This window comes from Urocitellus parryii, chromosome 7 (genome assembly GCF_045843805.1).
Source record: "Urocitellus parryii isolate mUroPar1 chromosome 7, mUroPar1.hap1, whole genome shotgun sequence".
In the NCBI taxonomy this organism is placed as follows: Eukaryota; Metazoa; Chordata; class Mammalia; order Rodentia; family Sciuridae; genus Urocitellus; species Urocitellus parryii.
In genome coordinates this window covers 84,846,459-84,866,918 of record NC_135537.1, presented here as the reverse complement: position 1 = coordinate 84,866,918, position 20,460 = coordinate 84,846,459, and positions in this window count along the sequence as shown.

The window sequence follows — 20,460 nt, the reverse complement described above, 5'->3', positions numbered from 1 at the left end:
CATAATTAGGTTTAGTTTTCTTGTGCTTGCAAAAAGGTTAGTAGCATGAGAAGGCATTTCTTTTTATTTTAATGATGTCATTTTATGGTGTCAGATCTTGGAGTCAGAGGTAACTTAACATCTACTATGTGTTTCAGAAAGGTGCGTCTGCAAGTTTCTTACTGCTAATGTAACAAATTATCACAACTTTCATGGTTTATTACTATACAGACTTATTACATCACAGTTCTGGTAGTCTAAGTCAGTCTTAGTGAGGCAACATCATGATGTCAGCAAAGCCGCATCCCTTTTAAAGGCTCTAAGAAGATGTTGCTTCCTCCTCTTTCTTATTTTTAGTGGCTACCCACATTTCTTGGCTAATGACCCAATATCACTTCAGCCCATCTCTTCTTGTCTCCCTGATCTGCTGTTTCCCACTTATTAAGGACACTGGTGATTACATTGTGCTCACCAACATATTCTGAGACCATCTTTCATCTCAACTACAAAGTGCTTTTTTTGAAATGTGAGGTATCACAGTCACAGGTTCCAGGGATTAAGATGTGGACATCTTTGAAGGGCCATTATTCTGATTCCAACAGCAAAGATGTGAGGACATGGAGTGTTTGTGGTCTCATTCTAAAAATATGCTTGAATAATTCCATGTTGACTTGAATTTTTAAACTATGTGAAATTCTTAGGCTTAAATGACACTTAATTTTCACAGAAGTGATAAGGATGAGTCAAATTTTAATAATATTGATGAAGATACTATTAGGGTTTTAAAAATAGCTCAGATTCCTCTTCAACCTTGTTCTTAGTAACTAATTACCAGGTGCATCAGAAGAACTGAGCAATGCCTACAGCAAAGTCAGCAATCTCTCTGAAACATAGGGCACATCTAATGGTTAAATTTATGAACTAAATTTCTTTTTAAACAATTTCAAAAGTATACCACACCAAGCACAGTGCTTGGAAACAGAGTAATGATCCATGAATGCTGATTAAATGATTTAAAGAGTATATGATCACATCAGGTTTTATTAATGTTGAAATGTGTTGGTGGGAGATGGGCCTGAAAGTTAAATCATTTGGTTTTTATTTATTTACTCCTTAAAAATATATGTGTGTGTGTGTGTGTGTGTGTGTGTGTGTGTGTGTGTTCTCTTAAGTATGTGTTGTGCTCCATGGGACAAAAATCCTGTTTGCTACAAATCTGCCCTTTTAGACCTAAGGTAGTATAGGAGTTAAGACCAAGGACCAGGCAGTCAAACAGCATGCTCAAACTTCATCTCTGCAATTTTTTGAGAAGCTCTAGGGCCAACCCTGACCCAATACTCAGTGTCCCCACCTGAGGGGGATGACAGTAGTATCTGCTGAATTGAGTCACAAGGCTGTGCTGAGAGTTAACTGGTTTTGAAAGAGCCTACCTAGACAAGAGAATATGTGTGTCCCATCAACTTTTGGGGAGGGAAAGAGATGAGCATAAATAGATAAGTAAAGGAATGAATATTAAAAACTAGGAAATGCATGGCTATGCTGATTCTTAATCTCCAACCAAGGGTGGTGAATGACTGTAGTGTGAAGACAATAGTCTAACATTGTCTGACCTCCTACTATATGCAGTGTTTTTCAGTGACAGACGAGAGATAGATGTAAAAATATAGATGCTGTTACTCTGCACCCTCCCGAATTATTGCTCACCTTCCATGAATTTCATAGGCATCATTTCTAAGAATGGAAACATGCAATGTCAGAATTTCATAGGAGGTAAAAGAGAGGTGGCCCAGATAGGCAGGGGGCTTGCATCATGATAACAGAGTGTGAGGTCAGCCTGTAAGTGACCCAGATGTCCTGTTTTCTGCTCACTCTTCCTGTCTGTATCACACTCACACTGTACAAAGAACATGTGTGTTCTGTAGAAAGTATCTATAAATAAAACAAAAGTTGTAAAGCTAAGAGCTGCAAAATGGGCACCAATGGGCACAGACTGGTGGCTCTGGGAGTTTGGGAGTTCTCAGTGGGGAAACTGGTATCCTCCTGAAAATAGTGAAGTCTGATCTGGTCTTGCAAACAGACATCTGAGACTCCCAAGAAAAGGGGATTTCTGGTGAGCAAATACCTGGAGGGAAACACAGTGGAGACTGAGGTAAGGAGGATAAAAAGCTGAGTTATTGTTTCCCCTGTAGTTGATTGGCAGTGAGGGTAGGGTGGGAATTCTGAAGCTGTTGCTGGGTTGTAGAGAGCTGATCAATTGGCAGTGTGTGCTTTGGACTGGCAGTCAGATAAATGATCATGTGTTTGGTTAATAGCATTTGAATTGACTATGATTGTGTCCATCTAAGTCCAATAGGAGTAATGGGCAGAATATGGTTGGAAAATATTAGAACTGGCCTTAGCGATTTTTTAAACTTGTTCAACAGAAAGTCTTGAGAGGTGTGGATTGAGGTGCTGAAAATCAAAACCTGTGATGAAAATAGGTCAGCTGCTACCAAAAATCGTTGGGTGACTTTTGAATAAGTTAAACATAGAATTACCCTGTGACCAGAATTCCATTCCTAGGTATATTCTCAAAAGAACAGAAGAAGAGTCTCCCAACAAAAATTTGTACATGAATGTTCAGAGCAGTGTTATTCATAATAGCAAAAAAGGTGGAAACAACCCAAATGCCCGTCAACAGTCGAAGGGATAAACATGTGGTATGTCCATGAAGTGGAATATTATGCATCCATAAAATAAATGAAATACTGATATGTGCTCCAGTATGGGTGAACTTTGAAAGCATGCTTAGTAAAAGACAGTCAGAAAGCTCACATATTGCATAATTCCATTTATAGGAAATGCTCATAATAGACAAATCCAGAAAGCCGGACTAATGGTTGTCAGAAAGGAGGAAAGAGAGAGTGACGAGGGAATTTATTATTCTCATAGAGAATCTTCTTTTGCGTTAGTGAAATGTTTTGGACCCAGATAAAGGTGTTTGCACAACATGTAAATATACTAAGTGCCACTGAATTGTATCCTTCAAAATTGCTAAAATGACAAAATTTTATGTTCTACATATTTTATTAGTTTTAAGTACATGCATGATCTCTGGACCTTTCTTCTGAAATTTAAGCAAACCAGATGTAGGTGGAGTGTGAGAAGTTTTGCATTAGCATCAGCCAGGATATGGGTGCTTAAAATAGAAAGAAAAGAAAAGAAAAAAAAAGAAAACCACAGAAGAAAATTAGAAGTTAAAAATTTCAATAATAGTGCTCTTAGATCCTTGCAGTACATTGTTTTTTTAATATTAATTTTTGAAATATTTTTATTTTTTAAAATATATTATTCCTCTTAAATGAAAGTGAAAATTTTAACTTTAACCTTTTACTTTTAAAACCATCTAAAGCAGATAGGAGTTTAGCAAAATATTTCTATCCATCTATCTAATCTATTTATCAAACAATGAATTATCTATGTGGTCAACTCTCTATCAGTACATATATACCTAGAAAATTTTCTGTAATTTTCTAATATAAATAATAGTAATTTCTGGATGGAAGAATTCTGGTGATAAAAATAAGTTTTCCTTTTAATACTTGTATTGTCTGAATTTCTTGTAATGAACACATATCATTCTTATAAACAGCTTTTTGTGATTTTTCTAACCAAATAGTCTAATAAGCAATGATGATGATAATAATAATAATAATAATAATAATAATAATAATAATAATAGTAAGTGGCACAGAGGGATAAATATGCTGAGATGTAATGACAATTAGTTCTGGGGGAAATATAGTTTTTTTTTTTTATTTTCTTGGGTTATTTTTTCAATTCCCAAGGTAATATTTTAAAAATCCATAAAACTTAGAGAACCATTCAGAAGTTTGGCCAATGTCACAAAACTGTTCAGAGTGGAACTGTCCAGGGCTAGGATTCAGATTTGCTTGAAATCAAAGCTTGATTCTCAGCCTTGAGTTAATCTTCATATGTAGTATGGCTTTGTTTTTCAAAAATTCAGTCTCAATGCAATTTTCCCCTGAATTCTAACTACTGACTGAGTCCTATATCTGTCCTTAAAAATGCCAAGCCTGCAGAGGAGGGTATTGTCTGTGCTTCCAGTTCTAGGAAATTATCCACCTACCACCAAAATGCCCAGGGATGGAGCATCTTCTGTGTACAGAGCACAAACAGGATGCATTGCTCAGCAACTCAGAGTCCAGAGTCATTGTGAATTAAGATACCCAGAAGCCCACTGCAGAAGGGGCTCTGTGGTGTTTGATTACTCATTTACTCACTGCTTATTGAGTTCCTGGGAGCTATAAATGTGGATCCCTGATTGTTAGTAATGTTCTCCTTAAGACATTTTTTTTCCCAAGCAGAAACCAATTTATGCTAAAAGAGAAACTTTATCATAGGAATGCTGGATGATGCCAAGCAGGGTGGTGTACTCCTGTAATCCCAGCAATTTGGGAGGCTGAGGCAGAAAGATCGGAAATTCTAGATCAGCCTGCGCCACCTACTGAGATCCTGTCTCAAAATAAAAATAAAAAAGTGTTGGAGATGTAGATCAGTGGTAAAGCACCTCTGAGTTCAATCCCCAGGTCTACAAAACAAAAAGCAAACAACAAAAACCTAGATGGATTTTTAGGATTGAAAGACCGATCTATATCTGAAACTCAGACACAAAATGGCATCAGGGATGGTGTGAACGTCTAGTGCGTTCGGGTCCCTGGGTAAGGGTCGCGAAATCACCGGGACACAGGGGATGCAGAGCCAAGGCAGCAATTGCAACTGCATGCTGAGGTTTATTTGCATGTTTCTTTTATAATCTTTTCTAACAAAGCAAGCAATTCTTCAGTAACACTTCGTCCACATAGCCCAAATATCATGCCTCAGCGGGTACACAGAGCTAAATTCAAGTTGTTCCTGTTCCTTTTGATAAGTACCCTCCCAAAGTTCTTTGTAGACATTATCTAATCCCCGAATGTACTGTTCCCAGGTCCAGTATGCAGGAAGCTTCTTCCTCTAGGCCAAACCATGCAGAAGCTTGTGTCTTGTGATAAGGGGAAAAGGACCTTTCCTTCTCCTAGCGAGGCATGCCTTCAGCTGACCTAAATCACAGCCACAGCTTCTTGCAAAGTGTCAGGCTGAGGGAGCTAAACTCTGCACACTTAAACCCCAACAGGATGGGACTTAGAAATTCAAAACAAATGGTCTAAAGTCACATGGTTGGAATTTAAACCTTTGATTTGACATTAGCTCTCTGGCCTTAGGTAATTTACTTAACCACTCCATCTGCTTATTTGTAAAGGGGACATAACAGTAGTGTCCTCACTGGTAATTCTGAGACCTAAGCAGGTTACATATGAAAAAAGGGCTTATCAGAGTGACTGATAGCTCTTTGAATTCTTCTTATTATAATATACCACTGAATACTTGATTTCTTAACTTCCTAGCCTACCTGCTCAGTCCTATAGATTTTGTATGTATCAGTTCAGCTTCAGTAGGCATAGTAATTTGACAACCTCTTGGTTTCAAATCCAAATTTCTAGAAAAGATATTGGTTGGCTTAATGGAATAGGAGTTCTTTCCTGGTGCAATAAAGAGAAGCCAGTAAGTATAGACTAGTTGTAAATAATCATGGCTGTTGGGAATCCAGTGTTACCACGTGCATGAAAGAAAGGAGGACTGAGCCAGGGGGTAGGCACTACCTGGACCAATGGAGAAGTGTATAGTACAAGGAGGAAATCTCTAGATGTGCTTATTTTTTGCTGGCATTAAGAAGGAAAAGTGGGAAATAATTCTTTGCTTTAACTTGGATGTGCAAAGACTATTTCTGTGAATTCCTATCTTTCTTTTTCAAATCTTCCAATCAACCAACCAATCTTTCCATCAATCATCCAACTGAGTTCTTACATTAAACAGTTTGTGATAGAGACTTTGAAAGCTACCATGGAGATAATGAAGGAAATTACATACTTGGTCTTTTTTTCTTTCTTTCTTCATTGCCTATTCATTAGGATGGACGAAGAGGTATGAGCCTTCACTCTTCCCATAGTGAATTGTTTTTAACAAAATCTGACACTCTGGCAGCAGTAATATATTTTTCTACAGGTTATTGTTAGAAATCTTTTCTTCATAATAGATTCAACTTTACTAAACACCAAGCTACAGTTGAGTAAGATGCCCTACACTGTCTAATTAAGTTGTGAATCGCTAAGATACCTGGATAATTATATTCAAGTCTGGACTTTTGAAAGAACACCAACCTACCTTGGAGGTTTCAACCTCCATTAATAATTGACAGGATTCATTTGTTTACAAGATAACAGAGAACCCAGCTCAGACTAGCTACAACAATAATAGGAACTCATCAGCTTATTTAACCAAGGAGTTCCATGATAGATTAAGACTTGAGGCATAGATTGATCTAGTGATTTAACCCATATCACTAGGGTGCTTTTTGCTTTTCTCCATATTATCTTCCATTTAAAGGTTGGAATCCTTCATGACTTCAAAAGGATGGTAGTAGAAACAGAAGCTCCATTTTTTTTTTCTGTTTCAGCAGATTGGAGAATGTATTCTTTTGGCAGCTTCCACAGAAAAGAGAAGATACTTTTTTCCCCAGAATCCCTCCAAAAGGCCATTCACACTGGCTGGGAGAAGGATGTATTGACATAAGCCAGTCAAGGCTTATGCCAATAAGCATTGATTAATAATCCTTGATAATAATACTACCCTTGGATTCTTGGGAGAGTTCAATTCCAGCCAGACCTTTTGACTGAGAAATTTGGGTGACAATAGTGATTTCTACTCAGGTGTGTGCCCTAAAGTTCTGCACAGGTGCTGATGCTGATGGTACCGCTCGGATACCTGGTAGTCCTGCTTAGGCAAGTAGCTTGGAACCCACTCTAACGCTGAGGCCTGGAGCCCTGGACCGCACACTGGCCATGATTCCTGTGCAGGAGCAGAAATATCACTAGCAGAGAAGCAGTATTCTCACTACTTGATTCCCAGGTCACAGAGTGACACAGAATGATGCCTCTCTCTGGCCCACCATCTTGGATCCCAGGATTCTTTTATGATGGTCCTCTTCCATAACCATAGATAAGGTATTTTTTTAACTGCAAAATCTAAAAGCATAACATGAATATTTGGTTCAGACACTTTTAGTGATTTGTCAGTGCTAATTTTACCCTGTGTGTGAATAGGCTAATCAAGGGCCATTCCTACAGAGGGTTGGGGACTCTAGGCTGATGCTAGCTGATGGGAACAAGACCTAGGCTCAGTGACTCTGGACTCAGCTATAGACAATTGATCTGGATGATTCCTGGCCTATGGCAAGGTCTCAAGCCAGCACTTCAAAAGATTTCCTGGCTTGATAAAATATTTCCTTAAGTAAGACTATAATAACATCTGAAATATTAATTGCTTAGGGATAAACTTTGAGAAAAAAAAATCGATACCTGTATACTGAAAACTATAAGACAGTTTAAGGAAACCTTTTAAGCTATAAATAAATGGAGATGTATACTCTTAGATAGATGGAAAGGCTTGATATTATTAGGGTGTGATTCTTCCCAAGTTAATCTATAGATCTCTAACACTCCCAACCAAAATGAAAACAGGCTGTTTTTTTAAAAGCTTAAATAATTTAAAAATGGGGAGCAGACTTCCTTTGGCAGCACACATACTAAAATTGAAAAAGGGTAGCAAAGTTGAAGTAATAACACTACTTGATGCTAAGAAAGAATTATTATAAATCTACAGTAATCACAATAGCTTGGTATGAGTACTAAGGGAGACAAATTGATCAATGGAACAGAACAGAGATTCCAGAAATAGACCTACATGTGTTTAGTTAATAGATTTTTGGCAAAGGCTATTTAAAAGACAATTCTTTCCAACAATTGGTGCTGGAACAATTGTACATTCATGGGCAACTAATGAACTCTAATTCATAGTTCATGCCACATATAAGAGTTAGTTCAGAATAAGTCATAGACCTAAATATGAAACCAAAATTATTAAACATCTATAAAAAATCAGAAAATCTTTGTGAACTTGAACAAAGCAAAATCATTTAAGATATAACACCAAAGGCATAATCCATAATAAAATCAATAAGTTGGACTTCATCAAAACCAAAAACTTTTGTTTAAAAGGTATGGATATAAAAATGAAAACATAAACCACAGACTGGAGAAAGATATTTGCAAATCACATACCTTAGAAAAAATTATAACTAAAAGGATTTGCAAAATACATTAATAAGAAAACAAACAACCCTTATAAAAATGAGCAAAAGATCTGAACTGAGACTTCACTGAAGAAGTTGTAAAGATGGCAGACGAGCACATAAAAATACTCAACATCATTTTTTCTTTAGGGAAATGCAAATTTGAATCCATGAGCAAATCACCTATTAACATGTGATGATTTAAATTTAAAAAGATTGACACACCCAGTATTGGTGGGCATGTGAAATGCTTGGCCCTTTCATATACTGCTGGTGGGAATGTAAAATGGAACAACCACTTTGGAAATGTTTGTCATTTTCTTAAAAATTTACAGTTATTAAATAGATAAAGAAATTGGGGTAGAACAACCACTCAGCAGTATGAAACAGTATAATACAAGACAGACCATATCATGGAAGAATCTCAAAAATAGGTGTACTGTGTAAAAGAAACCAGTTGAAAGTAGTACATACTGTGTGATTTGTTTTATTAAAATTTTTAGTTCAGGTAACCTGATCTATAATGACAAAAAGAAGATAAATAATTTCTTGGGGATAGTGGGCAGGATGGAGAAGGTAAAGGAGGGGATTAAAATGGGGTTTGCATGGGGCTGGGGATGTGGCTCAAGTGGTAGCACGCTCACCTTGCATGCATGAGGCACTGGGTTCGATCCTCAACACCACATAAAAATAAAATAAAGATGTTGTGTCCACCTAAAACTAAAAAAATAAATATTAAAAAATGGGGTTTGCAAAACTTTGGGGGTGATGGACATGCTCTTCTGTTTGTGGCAATTTATTCATGGAAGTATACATATGTCAAACTTATAAAATTAAATTTTAAATAACTTAGTGAAGCTATGGAAGGATGGGAGAGAGGGTGCAGAACAAAGGAGGCAGAGAAGAGGGAGAGAAAGAAGAAAGAAGAAGGGAAAGCAGAGCAGAAGAACTTGGGTCAAGCTAACATCAGGGTTCTGAAGAGCCAGCTGCATGCAAAGGCTAGAGTGAACTTCTCTGGTTTCTGTCTCTTTTCTTGGCTTTGTCTTCTTTTTCTTGGCTTCAACCCATGGCTGATTCCCTCCCAGTGACAAGCAACTGCTCAACAGGCAATCTCTAGGGAAGATAGATCATCTTCTCCACTGGTTCCAACACAAGTCCTAATGTAGAGTCTCACAGATGTGATTTAGGTCACATGAACCTGGAAATGTGCTGATCATCAGGCTTATCCAGGTATCTGCTCCTGGATTAGGACTGGTAAGTGTGTCGTGTTCCGGGCGACTTAAACACTCAAACCTGCCCACCCAGGGATGCCACCTGTCATGTTGCATACTCAGGGGTCACTCGAGGGGAAATTTAAACACAGACACACAGAGAGGGAAAGTCATGCACAGTCAGAAACACAGATAAATTACCATGTGACTACATGAGTAGAAACTGAAGCCAGGCAGGTGTAAGCCAAAGAATACTAAGAATTGCCAGGAATACCAGGAGCTAGGGAAGAGCAAGGAGGAGATTCTCCCTCCAGCCTCCAGAGGAACCTAACCTGCCACTGACTTGATTTTGGATAGCTAGTCTCCAGAACTAGGACAGAATAAATTGCTGTGGTTTGGACCTTCCAGTTTATGGTACTTTGTTATGAGAGCCCCATATCCATGGGAAGAATATTTTAAAAATTTAAAAAATGATAGCAAGACAGTAGATAATAAGTAAAAGCCCCTTGCTTTTAAATTTTCATTATGTTTTGGAAATCTTTCTACATCAGCAAATATAGAATCACATCTTTCTTTAAAGCACTGTGCAATGGGAAAACGAATGTCTGGAGGTTAAGTTAGAGAGAAAGGAGAAGACGAAATTGTCAGAGAGATTGGAGGAGAATTGGCCAGGAACAGAAACTTGGAATGGGGAGGTTTCTAGAAGACCCTAAGTAGGTGGAATGGAGAAGTAGAGCCAAGGAAATCAGGATTGAAGAATGTTTTGCCAGGGGCACAATATGAATCCTGGACCATCCAGGTAAGAATATCTCAGTAGACCTAGAGGAGCCAGAGCTAATGTTAAGTTAAAGATCTTTTTTCTGAAGCACCCATTCTCTAAGACAAGGCAATAAAGTTGTGCAGAATGAAGCTAGGTGCCGTGGTGTTCACCTGCAGTCTTAGCAGCTCAGGAGGCAGAGGTAGGAGGATCATGAGTTTGAATCCAGTCTCAGCAATTAGCAAGGCCCTAAGCAACTCAGTGAGATCCTGTCTCTCAATGAAAATGGTTGGGATGTGATTCAGTCCTTAATTGCCTCTGGGTTCGATCCTTGGTACCCCCCCCAAAAAAAAACAAAAAGATAGAATGATACATAGTGAATGTTAGATACAACAGTGGAATAGTGGTAGGAAATGTGATACTTTTATATCTTATGCAATTATTTCCTATCTCTATTGCACCACTGTACCTAATATGCAATTATATTATATATACACACATATTACATTATATATTTCCCACCATCCTTGCTGAGATTGAACCCAGAGCCTTGTGCATGTTATCTATGCAAGCCCTCTACCACCAGCTTACACCCTCAGTCCCAATGTTATATTTTAATGTGACTTCAGAAGTCAATATAGATGTACACTCAGCTTGGGCTCTGTTTGAAAAGATCATTAGTAAAGGTATGAAAAAAGAAAAACAACCTTCTAGACTATTATATTTCATCTCTCACAATGTTGCCTGTAATCATGGTCAACTACAATGTTTTACAACTGCATAAACATATAGGAACCTCCTGACATCTCCTGAGAACTTACATGCTACACACAGTGTCTTATGATTACTATGTGCTAACCGATTGCTCCACTGGAGCTCCCACACATGGTGTCTTAAGTTTACCTCATTTAATTCTCACAACTGCCTTCTGAAGTAGGTTTTTAGTACTTTCATTTTACATTTTAGGACACTATTGTTCATGTAAATTACTTTTTCTAAGGTCACTCAGAAAGGGGAGGGATCACGGTACAGATACCAGCTCTTGTGACTACTAGGAAACAGGAGAGGAAAAGGAGTTGCCCTCTCATTATTGAACAGTAAATCGGTGATAACTGGAACACACTTCTACTGCACGGTGGACCCCAAATGGTTGTCCAATCAAAAGGGAAAATAGCGGAGCAAGAAAATAGCAGAGGAGGAAAACCTTTTGGTCAGGTTTGGTCTCCTACCTGTGAAACAACAATCAGTAGAGCCACCCTGCATGCTGAAAAAATTTAAATTTGTATCTTTTAAGTAATACTGTCTCACATTCTTACTGCCTCAAAATAAAGGTCATCTGGGACTGGAAGAATTGATTTTGACTTAAGACTCAGTACAGAGGCCAGATTCTTAGCCTAGATAGCCCAAGGTCTAAACATGGTGAGAGGAGCTTTGGGAGTTCAGAAGCTTGTGGGACTCCTGATGCTGTGTGTCCACTTCATTTCATAAGATGAGTTGAAATGTTTCCCTGATCAACATGGCCCAGTGTGAGCCCTGTACCCCTAGAGGATGCTTCTGCTCTCCATAATAAAAGAGCACACATTGAGAGCCAGCTAGTATCTTTATATGCAAATTTATTGACTCTGTTGTGTATACTGCTAGCATTCAATAAATGTTTTTTTTTAAATTTGTATTTCTAATACGACCTAGAATAAATAACACATGTATTAGTTTTTAAAAATATATTTTAATTGTTGTCAATGGACGTTTATTTTGTTTATTTATTGGCTGTGCTAAAAATTGAACCCAGTGCCTCACACATGCTAGGCAAGTGCTTTAACACTGAGTTACAACCCCAGCTGCACATGTATTAGTTTTAAGTTAAATAGAAACACATGCTCTGTCTAAACAGGACAGTTTCACTCCTATCCTTTCCTCTTGACTCTTGATCTTTTGAAGGCCAGAGAGAGTGTTAAATATGAGAGTTAATAAGAGGGTAAGGAAATTAAAAGCAGTGCTTTTCTTTATTTATTTTTTAATATGGTATTATTTTATTAAATTCTACCAGATAGTATTTTGAATAAGGTAAACAAAATCTATGGAAATCAGGAAAGTTCTTACTTCCATATGGATTATAACTTGAATGGGTACAGTGGAAGTTTTTTTTTTTTAATTGATTTTATTATTTTTTTTAAATAAACAACAAAAGTGGAATGTTGCACATAATCATTGGGATCCTGTCTTAGAGTTACCCCTTGTCCTGGCGAGTCAAAAGTGATTTGTGTGAAAATGCCCATTTCAACATAGTAAAACAAATGTATTTATTGCTATTTTTTTCTGATTAAATATTTATAAAGAAAATCTTAATGCCAAGGTAAGAAAGAGTGTCCCTGGCTCTTGTAATATTGTTAATTCTTTTTTTTTAAATTTTTGTGAGTCACCAGATATGGCCACCATACAAATAGTATTTCTCTCTGGATCCATGAACCCTATCATAAAATAGTAGTGCTAAGAGTGTTAGATAAATCATGGAGTAATGAAACCTGACATACCTACCTTACAGGTTTCTTGAAAGGAGAGCATAAAATAATGGATGTGAGCGTGTTTAAAAAAAAAGTATTATAAAATTCAATATAATATTTTTGTATGCTTTGGTTGCAATATTATTTTCCATTGTCTTGTTTATTGACTGTTCTCCACATACATGCATATGAAAAAGAGCATTCATAGTTCTTTTTTTTTTTTTTACTCTCCTTGAGAAATTGGAATTTCTTTTCTTCATGAAGGTAGTATCACCTATATTTTAATAAAAAATTCAATTTCTCATTTGTTGTTTCTACACCTTCCAGGGTGGGCTTAAGATAAGTACATCATGTGCTCTCTGGAGCCTTATATTCTTTGAACATATCTAAATGGCACAAATGAAAGGATTTCTCTGGGAGTGACATCTGCAGTCCACTTCCAACTACTTGTATCAATTTGTGGGTAAATTAATACAGTGATATGCCAACATATTATGTCACCCACATGGATAGTAATATACCTGCATTTAATTTATAGATGTCTCCTTTTTTTCTGAGATGGAGGCTGAAATGATTACAGATGCCTCATTCAAATGTATCCTGTTAGTCTTTCTTCTGAGGCATCGTTAATTTTTTTTAAAGCCTAGCCAGTAAATTCTTAGATATCAGACAGCTATTCATTTGCAAAAGAAAGATTGAAGAAATAATGCAATAATACATGTTTGAATAGTTTTCATTTTCGAACAATGTATAGCTTTTTGTAAATAAAACCAAAGACATGAAATTAGAAATAAAATGAAAATGTGGGCTGTATATATTTGCCACTGAATGCTGCTTGGATAAGAAATGAATCCCCAGATGAAAGCAGCGTGAGTCATTTCAAATCTAACAGCCTCATATTATCATAAAATTGCATTGATGTAGTTGTAAATACCCATGAAGAATTCTATAAGGAACTTTTGATCTTGGAGGACTCCAGGGTTAGGGATACAAACTGAAGGGGGAATATTTAAGTTTTTTTTTTAACCCAGTGGATTCTGAAGCATAGTCACATCTAATTTACTTAAAATGGAGCAATTAGATTTTTAGAATAAAGTATTAAAGAAGATATTTGAACACAAAACTAATTATATTTCCCTACATGGAATATTAGAACTGCAAGAGGGTTAGCATCTATTCTAGGAAGAGATATTTCCACACCCCACTTATGTTGCTAATTAGTCCTGCACTCCTTCCTCTAAGCCTCTATATGACTTCAGAATCCCTCTTGACACAGTGCTCCAGGCAGCTTTTTAATTTAATTTAATAATTTAATTTTTTTTAGTTGTAGATGGACACAATAACTTTATTTTTTTATTTATTTTCATGTAGTGCTGAGTATGGATCCCAGTGCCTCACACGTGTGAGGCAAATACTATTCTGCTGAGCCACAACCCCAGCCCCTCCAGGGCAGCTTTAATAGACCATTGGAAGTGACATATAATTGAAATTTTGATTTAATCTTAATATGGAACTTTTCAAATAATCATCTTTCATTTCCTTCAAAACTATGTTGCTATATTGAAATGTTGAAATATATAACTATATTTCTCATAAACCATATGTTCCAGATATTGGGCATATACCCTAATACAAGAGATCTGAATCCTGCCTTCAAAGGATTTTCTGTTTGGGAAGAGAAAAATAGAAGTTAATGGGATTTAACACAGTGTACTAAAAGCAATGATGGAGTTTGTTATAATTTAGATGTGGTGTTCCCCAAAAGCTCACGTGTAAGACAAAGCAAGAAGGTTCAGAGGAGAAATGATTGAGTTGTGAGACCCTTAACCCAAGCAGTGAATGAATCCCTGATGGGATTAACTGGATGTTGACTAGAGGCAGGTGGGTGTGGCTGGAGGAGGTTGCATTGGGGGAATGGCTTTGGGGGTCTCTATTTGTCTCTGGAGAGTTGAGACTCTCTCTGCTTCCTGATCACCATGTGAACTGCTTCCCTCCAGCACACTATTTTGCCATGTTGTCCTGTTTCACCTTGAGCCCTGAGGAATGGAGCTTGCTGTCCTTGGACTGAGACCTCTGAAACCATGAGCCCTCAAATAAACCTTTCCTCATCTACAATTGTGCTGGTGAGGTTTCCATTTAGTTGCAACAGGAAAAAAAGCTGACTAAAAGAGAAATATAAAAATAATATAAATGTAATATAAATATAAATATTTAGAACAGCCTCATAACCTGGAGCTGATTAAATGTTTTTCTTTATAGAGGATGCCTGTTTTTTTCTTATAACAAACAGAAGTTATCCAGGCAAAGTTTGAATGTTCTAGTATAAGTCATCAACTTTTTTAAAAAAATCCTTGGAACCTTTTACAATCTTTTTTGTTTTTAGTTGTAATTGGACACAACACCATTATTTCTACTTGTTTATTTGTATGTGGTACTGAGGATTGAACCCAATGTTTTGTATGTGCAAGGCAAGCGCTCTACCACAGAGCCACAACCTTCACGTGCTCATCCCCCTTTGCTGAGGATCCCTTAAAAAGTGTAACAAAACTACTAGATGATCCAGTAACTCCACTCTAAGGTACATACCCCAAAGAATTAAGAGTACACACGTAAATAGATTCTGATATACCAGGATTCACAAACATCATTCACAGAAATGCCCATTAGGGAGCTGTCACTTCTTAGCTTACTGTCTGGCTCAGTCCAGCTTTTCCAGAACCTGGGACACAACAGCATTCCTAATGAAGAGGAAGAACTTGATAAGGGCTATGCAGGGGTTGAGGGCCAGGAGAATATCCCACCTTTGCACCTTTTTCCCTACATCTACCCTCTTCATCTGCTTCATCACCTGTGGCATCTTCAATGGCATCCTCTGTCATCTCCTTCACATCCATCATCTCTGCTTGCCATTCACACTCCACCATGATCTTTTGGATTTGGGGCAATTTCAGCTGGAATTAGGGGAAGGTGAGTTTGGTCCCTCAATATCAGTGGGAGTGTTAAGGGTGATTGGGAGAGGCATACACCTTTGTTCATGGTACCCATGGCCTTGGTAATGCCCTTCATGGCTTGTGCCATTGAGCTGTTGGACTTCAGTTCCTGTGTCTTGAGGGACTCAGCCAGGAAATTGGCCTGAATGATACAAACTTATGGCACACAATGTTAGATACCACCAGGGCTTTTGCCATGAAGTGCATGGCATCCTGAGGAGTATACAAAATGAGCCCATGAAATTGTACTCCATTCCCTTGGGATCTCCAAAGACCTGCATTAATGCAGGGGTCACTGCTCCTTCCTCTTCTTATCTCACCTTATATCTTGAGCCTTCACTCCCTAGACTTCTTCGGAATGTCTTCCTGATCCCTAAATGTTAGAAGGCAAGCCCAGGTGCACTCCTACAGGGTCTTTTCCCACTCACAGTTAGAATCACTTCCTTGACTTAGAACACCCTTTCCTCATGTTCTGTCCCCAGCCTAGACAAAGATTTGCATGTATTCAAAATTCAAATTGAAAAAAAATATTATTATTGTCCTTAAAAAGAAATCAATAAACTCCTTGCATGTTACCATTTTCTATGAAAATAATTATGTTTTCTAAAACAAATAAATAATGAGAAGAATGGTATTGCTTTATATTTCTGCAAATCTCTGTAAGGTTGAGGCTTAATCCAGTTGTTTTTCTCCAGTTTTTGTATTCAGTTTATTTAACTGTGTTGTTTTGGTGGAAATACAAGAAGAAACTCTAGCCTTGCCTCAGTGGAAAAGAAGCCTTTCAGAGAGCTGTGAACATTCTTTTTTGATATTATATCAAAACTGAACAAGGGTCAGTTTTTTTAAAGTGGTCCTGTAGATTCGAAAATTTTGTTTTATCAGTCAACTTTTTGTAAGCCCATTACAATACATTGATCTACTTTGTACTTTGATAATTTTTTAATATCATGCATGGAGTAGTTGGGGAGATAGATCATTAGCTTTTGCAGATCTTCCAAATGTTAACATGTTAATACAAAAATATCACATATAAAATAATGACCATTAATCTTATCATAATAGATGTTAAATGGTGGAAGTTGTTGAACTCCCCATGGTGGATACAGATTTTCCAAAATTCTGATTGTTTACTTCTATACTTTATTTTATGAGAAGAGCCTCTGGATCATCTTGCAACTCAAACCATCCCATGACACCTCCCCATCCTGGGCATGGCCACTCAACATTGCTATGCAAAGTACTTTGTGCCTATTTCCCATTTTGTAATATAGACTATAAAAATGATATCTAGTCCAGGGTCAAGATTTAATAAAACTAATTGCTTATGGTCTTTCAGCTGAGATATCAAGTGACACTGGTATTTTTTAAATAAAACTACAACTGAATAATATAACAACTTGTAGTGTAGATGGTTGCCCCTGCCTTAATTCATGTACTAGCACCAGTGGCTTTACCCACCACTGTTTTACCCACCATTGGGGCCAATGTCAATATGGTTAAAAAATGCAAATGTCCTACTGCTATTATGAAAATTCTTTTTTTAAAAAATTACCTTTATTTCACTTATTTTATTTTTATGTGGTGCTGAGGGTTTGATTGAACCTAGGGTCTTGCTCCTGCTAGGCAAGCACTCTACTACCGGTGAGCCACAACCCCAGCCCTGAAAATTCTTTTGACCTTATAGACTGCAAGAGGTCCACAGACTTAGAGAACCACTAAGCTTCTAGGCAGAGGAAGGAGAGGGCACAAAGTCCAGTAGGAGACAGAAGCATTTACTAAAGTCATACCATTGGCTACAGCTGATCCACTCATTCAGTAATTAATAAGTATTTGCAATGTTCCAGGCACCAATGTAATATTGCACACACACTGATGAAGAAAACTGGCCATGTTTTTTCTCATGGAAATTTCATTTTGGCATGGGATTTGGGAGGGGTGACAAGTGAGAAAAGTGAAAAAATATACTCATTATTTCATTGTATGGAGTTACTAAAATCTGTTCATCCACTTAGCTTTTGAGGGAGATTTGGGATGTTTCCAGCATTTTTTAGTTATTCAGACTAAAATTTAAACTTTTTTTTTTTTTTTTGTGTGTGTGTGTGTGTGTGTGGTGCTGGGGATTGAACCCAGGGCCTGGTGCTTTCGAGGCAAGCACTGTACCAACTGAGCTAGATCCCCAGCCCCAGACTATAATTCACAGGAATACTTGTGCAAAAGTCTCTGTCCTAGTTCAGGTTGCTGTAATAATGTCCCTCAGACTAAGTGACTTAAACAACATTTCTTTCTCATTGTTCTGGAGAGTGGAAGGCCAAGAGCAAGGTGCCAACAGAGCAAGAGCAAGGTGAGGTCATTTTTCTGGGTTGTTGACTGCTAATATTTTCATGTATTCTAACATGGTGGAAAGAGGACAAGAGCTCTCTGGATTCCCTCTTATAAAAGCACTAATTCCATTCCTGAGGATATACCACCTTAATGACTTAAATGCCTCACTTCCTCACACCATTATATTGGAGGTTAGGATTTCAACATAGAATTTTGTTGGGACACAAATATGCAGTTCAATGCATCTGTTTTCTAAAATTCCAAAGTAACAGGAGGCAGTTTGGTCCTCTGGGACATTTACCAATGTTAGAGGATATTTCTTCTAGTCATGACTGTGAGGGTGCTACAGTAGGTAGTAGCATCTAGTAGGTAGAGGCCAGGAATACTGTTGAATATCCTACAGTGCCTGGGACACTCCTCACAGCAAAGACTATATCAGGCCTAAAGTGTTCATAGCATTGAAGGTGTGAAACTTGAGTTAGTTGCATGTTTAACTTCCTTTCTTTCTTCCTTTTTTTCTGGTTGGTAGGGATTGGACCCAGGGCCTTATGCATACTAAGCATATGCTTTACCACTGAGCTACACCACCAGTCTGTGTTTAATTTTTAAAGAAGCTCCTAAAATGTTTTCTAAGTAGCCAATTTTGCATTCCCATTGGCAGATCATGAGAGTTTCTCCACAAGCTCATAAACACTTGGAATTGTTGGTCTTTTTAATTTTAGCCACTTTACAAGGATAATGCACTGCGGTTTTAATGTGTGTTTCCTCATTGATTAATTTAGTTGAACTATTTTCTTTTCTTTATACCAGGGATAGACCTCAGGCATGCTTAACCACTGAGGCACATTTCCAGCCCATTTTACTTTTTTTGGGGGGAGGGGGTGCAGGGATACCAGAGATCGAACTCAGGGACACTCTATCCAGTGGCCACATCCCTAGCCCTATTTTGTATTTTTTTATTTAGAGACAGGGGCTCCCAAGGTTGCTTAGGGCATCACTAAGTTGCTGAGGATGGCTTTGAACTTGTGATCCTCCTGCCTCAGCCTCCCAAGCTGTTGGAATTACAGGCGTGCACCATCACACCTGGCAGTTGAACATCTTTTTTTCATGTACTTATTGGCCATTTGTATATCTTCTTACCATCACACCTGGCAGTTGAACATTTTTTTCATGTACTTATTGGCCATTTGAATATCTTCTTTTGTGAGATGTCTGTTCAAATTTTTGCACATTTTACCCTTTTATCGATGTTTTAAAAGTGCTTTATATATTTTACCTTTTATTGCAAGAAACATGTATAACATAAAGTGTATGATTTAATCATTTTAACTGTGCATTTCAGTGACAATTTATAAATTTTTGATTTAATATCTTCATCAGATATTTTTATCCAGTCATCTGCCTTTTTAATTCCTCCCCAAGGTCATTTGAAGTGTTTTAAATTCGTTTGTTAATTTTAATAATGTGAGTCATAATTTTCTGGTCATGTCTTTTTTTTTTTTTTTTTTTTTTTTTTTTTTTTTTTTTTTTTTTTTTTTTTAGTGCTGGGGTTTGAACCCAGGGCCTTGTGCATTGCAAGGCAAGCACTCTACCAACTGAGATATATCCCCCACCCCAGGGGTTGATTTTTATTTAACTTTTTATACAATATACATTTAGTCCAGAACAATTTGTTGCAGGAATTCTTCTTTCTCTTTTGAATTATTTTGCCACTTTTGTCTTAATTACTGCAGGTTTATAGTAAATCTTGAGATCAGGTGATATGAATTTTTCAATTTAGTTTTCTTTTTTGTAACTGTTGTTTTGATTATTCTAAGACCTTAGAAATTCCATGTAAATTTTAGAATTAGATTGTCAATTTGTATAAAAAATGCATTTCAAAGTATAATTTTCTGATTGTTGCTAGTATACAGAAATATAATTAATTTTTTATATTGACGTGTACGATATAATCTTACTAACTTCACTTAGTAATTAGTTTTCTAAAAAATGGATTGCTTTTGATTTTCAGTGTAGATGGTGAACTCATCTGTAAATTAAGACTTTTATTTTATCCTGTTCAACTTTTATGCTTATATCTTTTTTTTAAAGAGAGAGTGAGAGAGGAGAGAGAGAGAGAGAATTTTTAATATTTATTTTCTAGTTCTCGGCAGACACAACATCTTTGTTGGTATGTGGTGCTGAGGATCGAACCTGGGCCGCACACATGCGAGGCGAGCGCGCTACCACTTGAGCCACATCCCCAGCCCTATGCTTATATCTTTTTGTAGGTTAATTGTACCAAAACATTCTGTACTAGCTTTAACAGAAGCAGCCGGAGAACCATTGCCTTCTTCCTGATCTTAGAGACAAAGTGTTAATATATTAATACATGCTGCATTTTTTCATAGATACCTTTATTAAAAAAAAAAGAATTTCAATATATTAATACAGGTGTATGTTTTTCATAGACAGCCTTTACAAATTGAAGAGT